Here is an 18533-nt window from a genome sequence, read left to right as displayed (position 1 = left end):
GATCATCAGCGTCGATCTGATCATAGTCCTCATCCAAGGTTGCAGGGTCGACTATTTTTCCTTTGATGTAATTCTCATAAGAGGCAATGAAAGAGGCATAGAGAGCAAACTTTTGTTCTGCTGACTTCACACTCATAGGCATCTGTGAGTAGTTCTTGTTAGAAGCATTGGTTGAGAAATTACCAGCTGTGGTTTGAGGTTTTGAGGAACTACTATCTCCTGCTATAAAACATACGTCACCATCCATATTGAGTACCACATGACCATCTGGAGTGGCGTTTGGTTCCCCCTTTTAGTAGTAGGCAGTGGATTCTGTTTTTGAACTTGAGTTTGGAGTGACTTTAGCACCATACATTCCCGGATCCTGAACCTGATCAGTAGGAGTCTCCTTTAGAGCCATGTTAAGTTCAAAATTACGTAACTTATTTACCACCGTCTCCAAGTCAATCTTCTCAAGTCTTTATCTTCTCTCATCAGAACAGTGTACATCTCCCATTTTGGTGGGAGAGCATCAAGAAGCTTTTCTACTATCTCTTATTCCTTGCATTCAATGGAGTAGTTATTTAGCTCGGTCATCAGATGATAATATCGTGTGATGATGTCATCAAGTGATTCATTTTTCAGATACTTGAATACGGAGAATTGAGTTTTCAGTAGCTTTGTCTTGGAGGTATGTATCCAAACATTTCCTTCATATCGATTCTCTAGTGCTTCCCATAGCTCTCTAGCAGTTTTGTATTTTTTGAAAGTATGAAGTATCTCTTGGGGAAGAGCCATTGTTATAGCTGCATGTGCTTTACTTTCTGCCTCATACATTTTCTTTTCATCATCCTCCATCTTACTGTACTTTTTAATCTGTTCACGACCTTCAAACATGGATGTTGGTGGAATGTATCCATCTTGAATGCAGACCCACATCTTTGCATCTTGATACTTTACATACTGTTCAAATCTATCTTTCCATGCAACGAAATCAGTACCTTTAAGCAGTTTTGGAGCTTTAGTTGCTGAACCAGCTTCCACCTCCATTTTACCAGTTCAGTGATGTATATCGAAGTCATACTTGAACGAAACGAGACTTAGAACTTAAAAACAAGATTCTGTGTGCATTAAGAAGTGAAGTTAATACAACTTCGCTTGCAACTTCGCGAGGACAACTTCGCATATTATAAACTTCAATACTAAACAACTTCGCTAGTCACACAACTTCGCTGAAACCCTATATCTTCGCTAAAACCCTAGTTTGGGTGACGGCAACTTTGCCAGAAGAGCAAAGGAGTTTTGCAGGTCTGTCTGGTCGATTTCGAAGGTTGCGAGGGTGATTGGAAGGTGTAATTGATGAGTGTTGAGGAGCGACTGGCAAAAAAGAGGTATTTCAAAGTAAAATAGTTCTGCGTATTGTCTAACGGAACAATCGTAACACCCGTGTGATAATCCCGAACCACACAATCACGAGCAAAACGCTCTGATACCAATTGTAGGTTCCCAGCCCGATCTACACAGGAGTATCTCATAACACGAGGGTGCGGAATCCCCACATATACGATACGAGTGTTGAGACGATTAACAAGTAAATCACACGCAAAGAACACGAGTAACTAAGATAATACTTGTTATATTGCAAAGATAAACCAAACACGTAACACTGAGGTGTTACAAAACAGCCGTCCAAGTTATATCTACATATGCTGAAGTTAGGAATATATTTCAAGACAACTTCGCCTAACATGCTAGGCGAAGTTGTCCTAACTTCGCTACCTACTCAAGTTCGCTTAAACACAAACACAAACTAACAAGTTCAATACAATCAGAACAAATTAAAGGATTATAGACACAGATAAACACGAGATACTGAACTACTGGCATCATGCACCAACAGTTCTGTTTCTTCTTTCAGCGACACCATTTTGTTGAGGTGTCCGTGGAGCGCTGTACTGATGAGGCACCCCCTTTTCTGAGCAAAAATGATTCAGAACTGCATTCTTGAATTCCGTTCCATTATCACACCGGATTCCTTTCAGCTTTAGATTCAGTTGATTCTCCATTAACACCACAAACTTTTTAATCAGATCTGCAGTTTCACTCTTATTTGACAAGAAAAATACCCAGGTAAAACGTGAGTAGTCATCAGTAATAACAAGACAGTAAGAGCTACGAGGCAGACTTAAAACATGGACCGGCCCAAAGAGATCCATATGAAGTAATTGAAAAACTGATGAGATGGTATTAATTAACTTAGGCTTATGAGATTTTCGATGATGTTTACCCAAAGCACAAGCAACACATTTTTCAACAGTTACAAAATCCTTGATTGGTAAGCCACGTACTAAATTGTTTTTCGCAAGACGATTTAGATTCTTTGTATTAGCATGACCAAGCCGACGATGCCAAAGCATCGCATTATGTTCTGACACTTTCGAAAACAAACAGGTTATTTCGTCAGGAACATTTTTGTTCATGTCGATCACATAAGCATGCATTATCTTTTCGTTGTGATCGAACAGGAATCCATTCTTCTAGTATGATTATACCAGGTTTCAGAATCAAGCACTCATTTTTAGTAAAATGAGTTGAAAAATCTTTGTTATAAATTTGTGACATGCTCAAAAGACTATGCTTCAATTCTGGAACAAAATTAACATTTTCAAACTTTAGCACACCATTACTTACAGTACCCTTTTGAGTGATCTTTCCTTTCTCTCCTCCCACAAAGGACACATACCCACCATTAAATGTTTGGATGTCGTGTAGCTGGGTGATGTCTCATGTCATGTGCCTGGAACAGCCACTATCAACATACCAAGGTCTGATGATATTCCTCCATAGATGTCCCTGCACGAACTGCGGGACTAGTTAGTCTTTGGTACACAGTCCATACTTACACTGGGTGACCCTGATTAGTCTATAGTTGTCACGGATTGCCATGACATATCCTTTTGATCATCAAAAACAGATTTTGTTGAATCTTTCGCCGGAGATTTAGGCAACCATCTATGTCTGTGTGACTTGGAGTTATATATACGAATGGTTGTCGTAACCTTCGGTGATTTGGACGTGGGAGGAGACGAATCCGCCCTTTTCTCCTGTTTGGGCTTAATCTTAGTATTTATATTGGAGTTTAAATTTGAGATATCTTTTCTCACCATTCTTTTGGATCTATTAGGTTTGGTCTGATGAGGACTAAACCTGCCAGATTTGTTTCGATTCCAATCATCGTCAAGGGAACTAGCTGAACAATGCCTGAATCCTTGTCTATACGTATTACGAGGCACATATGGCATATTTCTTTGATAAAATCCGTAGTAGGGAATGTACAGACGATGTGGACAGTTTCTGGCAATATGACCAAGAGTGCCACAGTTAAAACATGTCTGACGTTTTATGAAAAATTCATTATGGGCAACTCCTTGTCTGAACTGATTGTGTGGACCAGTTTGCTTAGATTTGCGAAAATTCATGTCGCCCCCTTTTAACTTATCACTTTGTTTGTCATTAGAGCATCCCTCCTTGACAAACTTAGGTGCAACATATTTTTCTGATTTCTTGGAATTTTTTGAATTTTTGTTTTTACTAGAAACCACATTATTAGAGTTTAAAGTTTCAACCGAATCAACCACACAAGTATCCTTGCTCTTTAAAACAGATCCCACACAAACAGTCGGAATAACAGAATTCAAAACAGGAAGTTCTAAAGAAACATTAGAAATAAAATTATTATCAAAATCAAAGCTAGGGTCGTCATCCTCATCAGTCCACTCCTTCACAATTACTTTTTCTGCACATGAAGTAGACACATTAGAATCGTTCATACTTGAAGTGGATGGACCAGTATTCGCAGAGCCGGTCCCATCACCCTTATCTTGTTTACCATATTTCATGTCCTTTATCTTGCCTTCCTGTTCTTTAGTAACAGGAGTGGGGACATAATTGTGGTTGTATGGTGGGGGAACTTGACTGAATCCTATCCCCTCACCTTCATTTTCTTTCCGCCATAGTTGATTTTCAATCATTGAGTTGACAACTTTACTGAACCCATCGAATTTCTTAAAATCAAGTTCAGCCTTTTCAAACTTGCTGGTTAGATTTATAATTTCTGACTTAGAGGCCTCCAATTTAGCAGTTAACTCAGCGATTTCCATTTTGGCATCTAGATGGTGACAGTTCTTTATGCTAAACTCAGACATAAGTTTTTTAACGTCTTTGTTAAGAGATTCTATTTTGTCTAGAAAACCCTTTTCATTTTTCTTAAGTTTAAAATTTTCTGATTTTATTCTTTCCATATCTCTGTTAGACTGTCATTATGAAGTTTATGCATTTCTATTTTCTCACCACAATTTAAAGAACATGGTTGAAAACGTACCTCAGATGAATCCGGAGAAGTGAACGCCATGTATGCAAAATGGAGCTCATTGATGTGACACTCGTCAATTTCAGGTTAACTCCGTTAACTCAAACTCCGTCAATTCAAACTTAAGATCACTTGATCTAGAACGCACATCTCATTACATTTAAAATAAGGTTTTAAATGACGCTTGACAATTACTACATGCGTAGTCTTTCGGGATTTGCACCGAAACGCAAACGAGTTGACGCAAACCATTGGTGAATAAACGAAAAACATCAAAACAAAAATTATGTGATAATTATGTGTTAGACTTATGTGTTATGTGATAACATTGTATGAAACGTTAACTCAAGATGCAAACAAGTTACTTAGGGCTAGAAAAGTAATAATTAGAAGTTGAGGGGCCTTGATGTAACATATTATTATTAATAATATTAAAAACCATAACCCCTCCCTCTCTCCCTCTAACCCGATCGGCCAGCCCCCCCCCCCCCCACCCTCCCCTCTCTTTGCGATCGGCAGCCACACACACACACATATCACACCAGTTTTGATCTTATTCTTCATAATCGGAGCATCCCACACTCGTTTCTAAGCACCTCTCACGTTTCTCTTGGTTGTCTTTGCGTTTTTAAGGTATAAATATGAAACCCTAATTATTGAATATCATGTATTAAGTGTTCTTATGATTGATTATTGCTAGAGGATGATTGATTATGTGTTGGTTATTGATATTGATGATCATATGTGATTTGAATGGTGAAAGATTGATGAATCATTGATTGATTGTAAACCCTAGAGGTTTACTACTGATTTTTATGATTAATAAAGTTTATTACATGTTTTGAGTTATGTCGTATGCTTAGGATGCATGTTAGACGATTGTTTGTGCTTGCTGAGTTTTGGATAGCAGAGATTGTTAAACTTGAACGACATGTAACTTGTTATGAAATTATATATCACTTGTAAAGGCTAAGTGGCAAACGAAACAACTGAAGTCCTACACATCGAACCGTTTAGTATTTGATAATATCGAGTCACTGTTGAGTAGTACTACTGGGTTTGACAAACCCCACCCAACGCTAAGCTCGACTGGAGGTCGAGTGGGTGTAATTTTGGCTAACACATTACCATGGTCGGGATAGACCTGGTGGCAAGGTACATGATAAACAGTCAGCTTCGGTGTCGAACACTTAGTAATACTTGCTTTATAGGCTAGCTACCTATAGATATATAATCGATTTAACACTATCTGGTAACGCAAAAAGCTAAACGCTTTATTTTATATAAACTTGTGAACTCACCAACCCCGTGTTGACACTTTTAGTATGTTATTCTCAGGTAGCCGAGGCGGGCGCGTGGTATAGGATCATGCATTAATTTGAACGTTACCGTTTATGCAAACTTGTTTTAAACTATTGTTATTGGGTTTTAAGTCGTCCTGCGTGACGCAACGCTTGGCTTATGGTTTTACGTTTCCGCACTTATTTACACTTAAATGTTTTTGTGTTTTGAAAACTTTATATATGGCTTGATTATAACTAATGATTCCGATCCTGTTAGTTCACACCCTCTGACGGTAAAACTCCGTTAGTGGATTTTGAGGGTGTGACAGATTGGTATCAGAGCCATTGGTTATAGCGAACTAGAAACTGCATGCATACTAGACTATAACCGCAACGACCCATTAGTTATAATTATACGCACTGCATATATTTGGTGTAGTCTTTCGTTATCTCTATCTCCTTACCTCATTCACTCATACGCGCGCATACACGGCTTACCTGTAGGGATGTCGACGCTACCATCATCATCATCTGACCAGATGACTCATGCTCATGGAAAGGAACCGCAGTTACCTACCTCATCGCCACCCTGAGTAGTCCCGGAAATAGAAGCCCTTGCACCGAAGAGGTATCGCCTGTCCGGAGGCATGTACGAAGACGAAGTTAGCTGGGATTGGTACCCGAATATGATCAGGCGTATGGTCTATCGCGAACAAGTTCCCCCACTACCTCACCCGAGTCGTCCTGCTTACCCCAACACCCTACCACCCATAACCGAACCTGTAGAGCGTGTTCTCGCAGCTGTTGTCTCTTGCTTAGAGCGTGACGTGGGTTTTATGCGCTCGACGAGAGCGAACGTTTCCGGACTGTTAAGAGATGGAACTGAAACTAAGGAGGAAATTTCCCGCCTGACAGCGGCTATGAAGGGAATGCAAGATGCTAGCGATCAGCAGATGAAGATTATGAGAAAAATGCAAGCAGAGATGATAGACTTGCAAGAGCAACTCCAAGTGGCAAGAACCAGGACAGAGATAGCTCTAGAGCGTTGCGATCTCCTACATATGCAAATTGCTCAGAACGCAGCAGAACCTGAGGCAGAACCCGCGGAAGAACCCGAGGAAGGTCCCGAAGAGGAACCTGAGGAGGATCCCGAGGAGGAACCCGAAGAGGAACCGGAGGAAGAACCAGCTGAGCCAGAGGCACACTTAGAGGTGTCCTCAGACAATGACGTCTAAGAATGGTAACACCTAGATGGAAGGGAGATGTCTGGAAGAAACGCTGGACGTGGTCGCGGTAGCTCTAGCTCAACTTAACCGCAGCAGAACTCCAAACCTTACTGAATGACCATTCGACGGCAGCTCTAGCTGCACATGTTCAGAATCAAGCTGGAGGTCCAACTGGAATGTGTACTTTCAAGAACTACCTGGATTGCAAGCCCAATTCGTTTAAGGGCACTGAGGGAGCCATAGGTTTCCTGCGTTGGGCTGAGAAGGCCGAATCAGCTTTCGAGAGGTGTAATTGTCCACCTGCCAGTAGGGTCAAATTTGCTGCTGGAACACTGGAAGATTCTGCTCTCACTTGGTGGAATTCAAATGTGCAAATTCTTGGATTGGAATTGGCAAACGCTATGAACTGGGAAGAGTTCAAGAACATAATGCGGGAAGAGTATTGTCCTAGAGAGGAGATCGCGAAGCTGGAATCCGAGTTTTGGTCATTGAAGATGGTGGGTTCCGAAATCGAAGCCTACACCACTCGTTCTCACGAGCTAGCAGTAATGTGTCCACGGATGGTAGACCCGCCGAGTAAAAGGATCGAGATGTACCTCGATGGGTTGGTACCGCAAATTCAGGGTATGGTGACGTCTTCTAAACCGGCTACTATTCAACAAGCGATCCGGTTAGCTCACAAACTGACGGATCAAGCAGTGACCCAAGGTGCGTTACCACCTAGGGGTTCAACCACTAAAACCCGTGACAACCCGAGCACTGACAACAACAACAACAACCCGAGTAATGGAAAGAGAAAGTTCGACAACACCAGATCCTCATCCTCGAACCTCCCACCGCAACAACACTACCGTAAGCCCGAACTCACTCGGATCTTCAATAATCAAGGTCCCAACAATAACAACGGTAGCGGGCAGGGTTCGAGCGGCTATGCTGGGAAACACCCGAAATGCAACAGGTGCAACTATCACCATGCTGGCCCGTGTGATCGCGTCAAGTGTCTGAGATGCGGAAATATGGGTCATCAGGCCAAGGAATGTAGGGGAGACCTAGCGGCAAAGGGTGCTCCTAAACCACCTATGACGACTAATGGGTGTTTCGAGTGTGGTCAAGAGGGTCATTTCAGGAAGGATTGTCCCAAACTAAAACAGAACGAGAACAATGGAGGCAGCAGCGGTGGCGGAAGTAATGGTAAAGGAAGAGCTTTCGTCATCGGGTCGGGTCAAGCCCGTAGCGACCCGTATGTGGTGACCGGTAAGTTTCCTGTGAACGACTGTTTTGCTTCTGTTTTGTTTGACACTGGAGCTGATAGGAGTTTTGTGTCGAAGGCCTTTAGTAAACTCTTAGACTTAACTCCAACCCCGTTAGATGCTAAGTTTCCTGTTGAATTAGCTGACGGAAAGTCTATAGAAACAACTCATGTACTTGCGGGATGTAAGTTGAAACTGTCAGGTCATACTTTTGATATCGACCTCATACCTTTTACGCTTGGTAGTTTCGATGTCGTTGTCGGCATGGACTGGTTATCCGAGAACCGAGCGGAGATTATATGTCACGACAAGATAGTCCACATCACTACCCCTTCCGGCGAGAACATTTCGGTCCAGGGCGAGAAGCGCGGCATGACCACCAGCGTCATCACCCTCATGAAGGCGCAGAAGTATCTACGAAAGGGTCATCCGGCAATTTTAGCCCATATTGTTGAGAAACCCGCGGAGGAGAAGCAAATCGAAGACATACCGATTGTGCGAGATTTTCCGGAAGTTTTCCCAGAGGATTTGCCTGGACTCCCTCCTATTCGACAAGTCGAGTTCCAAATCGAATTGACACCCGGTGCAGCACCCATAGCACGAGCCCCGTATCGGCTCGCACCGGCAGAGCTTCAAGAGTTGTCCACTCAACTGCAAGATTTGTTGGATAAAGGTTTTATCCGACCTAGCTCATCGCCATGGGGAGCCCCTGTCTTATTTGTCCGAAAGAAGGACGGGACTTTCCGCATGTGCATCGACTACCGGGAGCTGAACAAGGTGACGATCAAGAACCGTTATCCCTTACCCCGAATTGATGATCTGTTTGACCAACTTCAAGGATCGAGTTACTACTTGAAGATCGATCTGAGATCTGGTTACCATCAACTAAGAGTGCGCGAAGAAGATATTTCAAAGACGGCTTTCAGAACTCGGTATGGTCACTTCGAGTTTTCAGTTATGCCTTTTGGCTTAACCAACGCACCAGCCGTTTTTATGGATCTCATGAATCGAGTATGCAAGGCGTACCTCGACAAGTTTGTGATTGTTTTTATTGATGATATCCTCGTCTACTCCAAGGACAAGACCGACCACGAAGAACACTTGAGGTTAATTCTGGAATTACTAAAGAAGGAACAACTGTACGCTAAACTCTCGAAATGCGAATTTTGGCTTCGCGAGGTTCACTTCTTAGGACATGTGATCAACGAGAATGGTATCCATGTCGATCCCGGTAAGGTAGAGGCCATCAAAAACTGGGAAGCACCTAAGACTCCGACTGAGGTGCGACAATTCCTAGGACTGGCCGGCTACTACCGGCGTTTTATCGAGGGATTTTCAAAGATTGCTCAACCCCTCACCGCTTTGACTCACAAGGGTACTAAGTACAATTGGGGTGACGCGCAAGAATCCGCTTTTAAACTGTTGAAAACCAAACTTTGTAGCGCCCCTATTCTAGCCCTTCCCGAGGGAACGAAGAATTTTGAGGTGCATTGTGACGCATCGATACAAGGTCTCGGTTGCGTGTTGATGCAACTCGAGAAGGTTATAGCCTATGCCTCTCGACAACTAAGGATTCACGAGAAGAACTACACGACCCATGACTTGGAACTCGGAGCTGTGGTATTTGCTCTTAAGATATGGAGGCATTACTTGTACGGTACCAAGTTTACCATTTACACCGACCACAAGAGTCTCCAACATATCTACGATCAGAAGGAGCAGAACTTGCGACAGCGTCGTTGGGTCGAGCTGCTTAAGGATTATGATTATGCCATCAAGTACCACCCTGGAAAGGCCAATGTAGTGGCCGACGCTCTCAGCAGGAAAGAAAACGATAAACCCAGGCGAGTGCGAGCATTTCAACTCACGATTCATGCCAACTTACCCGATCAGATTCGCGATGCGCAAATCGAAGCTTTGAAAGATGATAATCTTCCATCAGAACTCATGCGGGGCATGAACAAGCAACTCAAAACCAAATCGGACGGGGTCCGATATTTTGAGAACCGGATTTGGGTTCCACGATACGGAGAGTTGAGAACTCTAGTGACGGACGAAGCACACAAGTCCCGATATTCTATCCACCCTGGCTCAGATAAAATGTACCATGACTTAAAGGCACTTTACTGGTGGCCAAACATGAAAGCCGACATTGCCACCTACGTGAGCAAATGATTGACTTGTGCAAGAGTCAAAATAGAATATCAGAAACCATCTGGCCTGCTACAGCAACCGAAACTTCCAACGTGGAAATGGGAACACATTTCAATGGATTTCATCACGGGATTACCCAAAACACCGACGGGATGCGATACCATCTGGGTGATCGTTGACCGATTGACTAAGTCTGCACACTTCTTAGCGATTAAGGAATCGGACAAAATGGAAAGACTGACTCGCATCTACATGAAAGAAGTAGTGTCTAGACACGGGGTGCCTGTCTCAATCATTTCTGATCGAGTTTCCAGTTTCACTTCGCACTTTTGGAAGTCACTACAAAGCGCACTAGGTACCCGCCTGGATATGAGTACAGCATACCATCCTCAGACGGATGGGCAAAGTGAGCGCACTATTCAAACCTTGGAGGACATGTTACGTGCATGCGTGTTGGATTTCGGAAAAAGTTGGGAACCTCACTTACCCTTGGTAGAGTTTTCGTATAATAACAGCTACCACGCAAGTATTAAAGCAGCGCCGTTTGAAGCGTTGTACGGACGGAAGTGTCGATCACCTCTCTGCTGGGCAGAGGTGGGTGACAGCCAAATCACTGGTCCAGAACTGGTACTTGAAACCTCTGAAAAGATTGTTCAAATCCGCAACCGTATGGCAGCAGCACGAGATCGCCAAAAGAGTTACGCCGACAAGCGCCGAAAGCCTCTCAAATTTCAAGTGAACGACCAAGTATTACTCAAAGTCTCACCTTGGAAAGGTGTGGTTCGCTTTGGAAAGCGAAACAAACTCAATCCACGATACGTTGGCCCTTACCGGATAACTAAGCGCATTGGTCCGGTGGCGTACCGACTGGACTTACCAACGGAACTCAGCAGTGTACACAATGTATTCCACGTATCCAATTTGAAGAAATGCCTATCCGATGAAACCCAAGCAGTCCCTTTGGACGAATTGCAAGTTGATGAACAGTTACGCTTCATTGAAGAACCAGTCGAAGTTTTGGATTTGGAAACCAAAACACTCAAGCACAGCAAAATTCCAATCGTTAAGGTTCGTTGGAACTCGAGACGTGGACCGGAGTTCACGTGTGAACGCGAGGATAAAATGATGAAAAAGTATCCCCACCTTTTTGAATGGTTGACCAAACACAGAAAACCGCGAAACCCGTCGAACCGTCAGAAATCACCGGAGGTATGAATTAAATTTCGGGACGAAATTTCTTTCTACTAGGGGATGATATGACAAACTGAAAATTTTTCTTACTTTTTCAGACACTCATCACGACTTGACTCAAATTTTCGGGACGAAAATTCTTTAACATGGGAATGATGTGACACTCGTCAATTTCAGGTTAACTCCGTTAACTCAAACTCCGTCAATTCAAACTTAAGATCACTTGATCTAGAACGCACATCTCATTACATTTAAAATAAGGTTTTAAATGACGCTTGACAATTACTACATGTGTAGTCTTTCGGGATTTGCACCGAAACACAAACGAGTTGACGCAAACCATTGGTGAATAAACGAAAAACATCAAAACAACAATTATGTGATAATTATGAGTTAGACTTATGTGTTATGTGATAACATTGTATGAAACGTTAACTCAAGATGCAAACAAGTTACTTAGGGCTAGAAAAGTAATAATTAGAAGTTGAGGGGCCTTGATGTAACATATTATTATTAATAATATTAAAAACCCTAACCCCTCCCTCTCTCCCTCTAACCCGATCGGCCAGGTCCCCCCCCCTCCCCTCTCTTTGCGATCGGCAGCCACACACACACACATATCACACCCGTTTTGATCTTATTCTTCATAATCGGAGCATCCCACACTCGTTTCTAAGCACCTCTCACGTTTCTCTTGGTTGTCTCTGCGTTTTTAAGGTATAAATATGAAACCCTAATTATTGAATATCATGTATTAAGTGTTCTTATGATTGATTATTGCTAGAGGATGATTGATTATGTGTTGGTTATTGATATTGATGATCATATGTGATTTGAATGGTGAAAGATTGATGAATCATTGATTGATTGTAAACCCTAGAGGGTTACTACAGATTTTCATGATTAATAATGTTTATTACATGTTTTGAGTTATGTCGTATGCTTAGGATGCATGTTAGACGATTGTTTGTGCTTGCTGAGTTTTGGACAGCAGAGATTATTAAACTTGAACGACATGTAACTTGTTGAATATAAATGAAAACTGAGCTATTTATGAGTCTACAAGGTAGTACTCTGGGTCTAGTTTTCAGAAAGTCCAACCACGCCTAATTTGGAGGTGTTTTGGTTGCTCAAACGATTTAAATGTGATTAAAGGTCAAAACTGGTACTGGACAGATTGTAAGTTATGTTTAGACAACTGTAACTAAATGTTAATGTGAAAATTGGTCGAGGTTGTTAAGACTACAGGGTACTATGATGAGTCTAGTTTCAATAAAGTCCAAGTTTGTAATTTTTGGACGAGTAAAAGTTAACTTTTATTATTTTACAAAACTGAAGTGCAAATCTGAATTGTGAGACCTGCTGTTAGGTTGTTTTGTAAATATCATATCTCATGAACTACAAGACCAAATGGGTTGGTTCCACTTCTGAAAGTTAACTTGTTGAGTTAAGAACCTAACCCAATTGGTCTTGCATTAATTGGATTTTTCATTTAACGGGGATAACAAATAACATTCTGTTGCGCATGAATTTGACTGCTGTGAGTTTGTTGTAATGTTTTGATCATTATGAGTAAACTATGTAGAATAAAAATACAATAAAATATGTTCTGGAAACCTAACTCATGTATGCTTTTGTGACGATTTTTGGTAAATTAATTGAGATGCTATGATCTGTTGGATAGAATAATCTTTCAAGTAGAATTCTGTATTGATGAAACTAGCTGCTGAACATTGTGAAAATACATGAAACGTGCTAATTGCTAGATAATTGTTATGTTTTGACCAAATTGCCCTTGCGGGAAATTATTGCTAGAAATGTACACTATTAATACTTGACACGTAAATAACTGTTCACACATGTAACGTATCACAAATGTGTTTGTTGAGACACACACGATTCACAAACGAAACACGAAACGTATCTTGTGCATAGGTATTATGTGCCGAGTCTAGAGACTCGATAATAGTTCCGACACTTAGAAAATCTCCTTGTTGTTTTAGAACGCTAGCGAGAGTTTTTCTGTGACGCGCATCACTTGGGTGATTTGTTTTGGAATTCTTCGCAAACAGTGAGTTTCACTTTCCCCTTTTAAACTTTTTAAACGCTTTTCACTTGGGGGAGATAACATACTCCGAAACGCTTTTAGATTTTGTTATGAAATTATATATCACTTGTAAAGGCTAAGTGGCAAACGAAACAACTGAAGTCCTACACATCGAACCGTTTAGTATTTGATAATATCGAGTCACTGTTGAGTAGTACTACTGGGTTTGACAAACCCCACCCAACGCTAAGCTCGACTGGAGGTCGAGTGGGTGTAATTTTGGCTAACACATTACCATGGTCGGGATAGACCTGGTGGCAAGGCACATGATAAACAGTCAGCTTCGGTGTCGAACACTTAGTAATACTTGCTTTATAGGCTAGCTACCTATAGATATATAATCGATTTAACACTATCTGGTAACGCAAAACGCTAAACGTTTTATTTTATATAAACTTGTGAACTCACCAACCCCGTGTTGACACTTTTAGTATGTTATTCTCAGGTAGCCGAGGCGGGCGCGCGGTATAGGATCATGCATTAATTTGAACGTTACCGTTTATGCAAACTTGTTTTAAACTATTGTTATTGGGTTTTAAGTCGTCATGCGTGACGCAACGCTTGGCTTATGGTTTTACGTTTCCGCACTTATTTACACTTAAATGTTTTCGTGTTTTGAAAACTTTAGTTATGGCTTGATTATAACTAATGATTCTGATCCTGTTAGTTCACACCCTCTGACGGTAAAACTCCGTTAGTGGATTTTGAGGGTGTGACAATTGACCTTCTCCTCAGTAGTGTTTTCCTCTTCAGAGTCCTCAACCGTTGCAAAATTTGCAGTTTGATTTCCAATGTTCAGCGCAACCATCTGACCTTCCCACGAGAACGTTTGAGCAACCATACCTCTTTCACCATTTCCCGAACTGCCTCCAACTTCACCCCAAGCATTCCCAACTGGAACCAATGCCCTTTCCGTATTTCCATCTTTAGCTGGATTAGTGCATTCACGAGCAAAATGTCCCGGCTCGTGACAGTTGTAGCACCTGAGGGTCTCTTTGTTAAAACCCACCTTTTGGTTATTAGGCATGTTCCAATTATTTCTACCCGTTCTCTTAGTAAACTTTTTGGCACGAAAAACTGCCATGGCAATTTTCCACGAGATGTCCATTTCTTCAACATCGTTGGGATGAATTTGATCTAATTCAGCAGTAACCACTGGTTGAACCAAGTCTCCAGCCATAAAGGCATGATAACAATTCATGAATCCCGCCATTAGAGCGATATTCTCTTGAGTTTCTTTGGGTATGGTGGGAATCTGACTGGGGTTTAGACTGGGAGTGTTTTTACCAAAATCATTTGTAGAATGACCAGATTTGGTAAAGAATACAGGAGCTGGATTAGGTGAATTTGATGACGATGATTGACCGAGGGTGGATGAAAACATATGGAGGTTTCCCTGTGGTAGTTGTTGAGTGGGTTTGAACAGTGAAAAACTATCTTGAGACATGAGAGCACTGTTAGAAGCAACGTTATAACCAGCAGCACTGTAAGAGCTAGCATGATTTATTGCCCGTTGTTTATCATCCATATCGCAGGCTTTAATGGTGGCAATCATTTCAGTCATGCTCATTCTGTTAAGATCTTTGGTCTTTTTGATGACTGCAACATTCATGTCCCAATTTTTTGGCAAAGAATTCACTAGCTTGTTGTTAATTTCTAAGGTTTTTAGAAAGATTCCAGCAGTTCTCATTTCAGTTACAAGTGATATGAACCTTTGAAGTTGGGATTACAGTGTCTCTCCCAGAACATGATTAAACATATTAAACTTTTGTCGCAGCAAATCTTGGCGACTTCTCTTCATATCCTCATCTCCCTCATATACTTCTATCAGTGCGGCCCACAACTCCTTAGCTGATTGGAGTTCTCTAAAGTGGAGGGCAATCTCGGGTGAGAGTGCCATAGTTAGAGTTGATAAAGCTTTCTCATCTTCTTCAACTTTTGCAAAGTCATCATCATCGTATAAAGCAACTGGTTTCACAAGAACCTCGGTTGAACCATCCCTTTGATAGGTGATCCTTTGAGGTCCCCTCACAATACTTTTCCAAATCTTTGAATCTTTCATTTTGGCATAATGTTCGAAATGGAATTTCCACTCACTGAACCCCTCATGGGAAAATAAGCGGGGTATACGAGTAGCAGTGCCCATGATGGAATCAAGTTCTTGGTGAAGAGACGAGTTGATGGAGTTGCTGCCATTTGTTAATTATGCCATTACAATTTGATTACTGATGGTTTTGGGTCCAATTAAGAATAAGTCCAATAACCAAGTCCAAAGAGAACAAACCCAGACCAACAGACTGGGCTGAGTACACTGAAACACGTTGACTGAGAACCTTTAAAAGTTGACTGAGAACCCAGAGTCAACCGAGAACTAAATGTTGACCAGATAGTTTACCGAGAACTACAGTTTACCGAGAACTACAGTTGACCAGACAGTTTACCGAGAACTAAAGTATTGACCAAGGTTTGACCGAGAACACCAATTTGGCCGAGAACTATAATATTGACCAGTTCTTTGACCGATAACACGAACAAGCCGAGAACTATGAGAGCCGAGAACAACGATGAGCCGAGAACTACTGACTTTGAGAACTGATAGTTGCCGAAAACCAACAGTGACCGAAAACCAGAAAATTCTTCAACTAACTTGTAACAAACTCCCGAGAAAGTGGGATTCTGATTTGTTTCCAAACTAAAGTCAGTCTGTTCACAAAAATATTTTCTTCCTCTTCTCCGGTCACTATTTCACTGGAAAACACAATAACCACCGTAAAGACTATTCTCAAATCGTTGATATCACAATAACGAGCCTGAATTCATCCAAGGCTCTGATACCAATTGTAAGTCCCGAATCTGGATCACTACAATATGATATCAACTAAACGAGTATTGGTGCGGAATACCAACACTCGGTGATTCAAGAACACGAATAATAACAAGTAAAATAACAAACGATTGCTTCAAAACACACGTATATTATTGAATACGTCGGGTGCTTAAGCACTTACAATACTTGATAACAATACTAGGAATGAACAACATGTAACCCTATACATAACATGACTATATATAGGTATAGCAACCAACCAAGCCGGCCCACCGAGAACACATAAATGTTCTCGGCTTACACACATACCCAAAACCCAAGCCCAAACATTTCTATATTAAGTAAAAACCACAAAACTAGGCCCAACACACACACACACACAGACATATATATATATATATATACAAAAACTTGTAACGAGATTAGTTGAAGAGAAACATGAGCTTAAGGATGTCGGTCTAATAAAATAACATGTATTTAATATTTAATACTAATTATAATAATTTAACAAACCTTTAAACTATTAAAAACAATAAAAGAAATAAAAAAGCAAAAACCGCGTCCAAGGGGCTTGAACCCGCACCCCGGCCGGTTCTAAGGTCTGAACACACACACACACCATCAATCCAACTGCGCTGGGATACCAGTTGTTTAAAATACAAGAACAATAATTTATATACATATACTGGAAAAAACCCCAAATTGTTATAAACCCTAAAATTTTAAATTGATCAATCCGATATATGTTGGTTTAATTAACCTAGGGTTAATGTTACTGGATCAAAAACGAATTTGTTGCATATAATTATTACTTGTGGATATGTGTAATTGATGATGAACCATGATCCAGTAGCAACAGCCAAAACTCGATTATAAACTACATTAGCAAACCATGATAACACAATTAACCATGGGGATATTAATCTCGAGGTCCAGGTGATGGTGTATGCAAGATTAATTGTAATAATATGAACTCTAGATGGTACATTGCTATATCGTATTAAGACAATTCGTTTAAATTGTAAAGCTATATCAAATTGATCTTATTCCTTAATTATGATGTCGGTGTAGGTCTTTTTGGACATAAAAACAATCTTATGAAATTAATTTCATTTATAATACGAAGATTTAGGATCAAGCAATCTAACGGGTTACGTTTTGGTACATAAACGGGTTTGGGTACTGGGTTAATGGGTTTGAATATGGGTTTGGGTTAAGGTAAACGGGTTATATTAGCATTATAAATCAGATTTTGCAATATGGTTCTTCTAAGTATTTTGGGTGGATACAAAATGGTTTAAACTAGCGTTTAGGGGGTATTTTGCTTATAAATAAAAGTTATAAGAATATTAATAGAATATATATTTAAATAATATAATATATAAAAAGAAAAGATATAATATAATAATTTAAATATTTTATTAATTAAAATTACCCGGAAATGAAAACGGGTCAGGTATTGGATACTAATATAATAAATGAAAAACCCGAGCTGTTACAACATATGTCTGCACATATGGTTGCAGCTTAACCTACACCCAAGTTCCTGTATCAAAACTTCTTTCACTTCTTTTCTTGTTAGTATATTGCCTCATTCGATTTTGAGCCTTATGTAAAGCTTCTTTAAGCAACCTTACAGTCCCTTCTCTATCACACAATATATCATCCACTTCAGCCACATTAGAGTCTCTATGGATGTAAGGAACATGCAGAGGTGGAGCATATCCATATAAAGCCTGAAAGGGTGTTGTCTGAATAGAAGTATGAAAGTTTGTGTTGTACCAATACTCGGCTAATGATAACCACCTATCCCAAGATGTAGGCTTTTGTAATACCATACATCTAAGATAAGACTCCACACATCTATTTACCACTTCTGTTGGACCGTCAGTTTGTGGATGGTAAGCATTTGACATGTTGACTGAAATGCCTTGAATTCTAGTGAATTCTTTCCAAAAAACACTCAGAAAAATGGTATCCCAGTCTGATACAATTGTGGATAGCCATCCATGTAGCTTATAGACATTGTCCACAAAAGCTTGAGCTACAGTGCTTGCAGTATATGGATGAGCCAAGGCTATGAAATGAGAATATTTGGTAAGTTTGTCGACAGCCACAAAAATTACTTCTTTACCCCTGGATCTAGG

The 18533-nt window shown here is 40.7% G+C and overlaps 1 protein-coding gene across 1 annotated transcript in view; it reads left to right on the top strand.

Moving 5' to 3' along the window:
- The window catches only part of LOC143634426 (uncharacterized), a 248188-nt gene extending 242182 nt beyond the window's left edge, over nt 1–6006 (top strand). Inside the window, exon 5 of the mRNA XM_077102513.1 lies at nt 5995–6006. The gene's annotated coding sequence lies outside the window, so the exon portion shown is untranslated. The remainder of the gene's footprint in view (nt 1–5994) is intronic.
- Nucleotides 6007–18533: the final 12527 nt, after the last annotated feature.

This window comes from Bidens hawaiensis, unplaced genomic scaffold (assembly GCF_021521415.1).
Source record: "Bidens hawaiensis isolate Kalapana, Puna unplaced genomic scaffold, B.hawaiensis_p1.1 tig00007049_1, whole genome shotgun sequence".
In the NCBI taxonomy this organism is placed as follows: Eukaryota; Viridiplantae; Streptophyta; class Magnoliopsida; order Asterales; family Asteraceae; genus Bidens; species Bidens hawaiensis.
The sequence above is the reverse complement of the archived record's forward strand: the minus strand, read 5'-3'. Positions and strand labels throughout refer to the sequence as shown.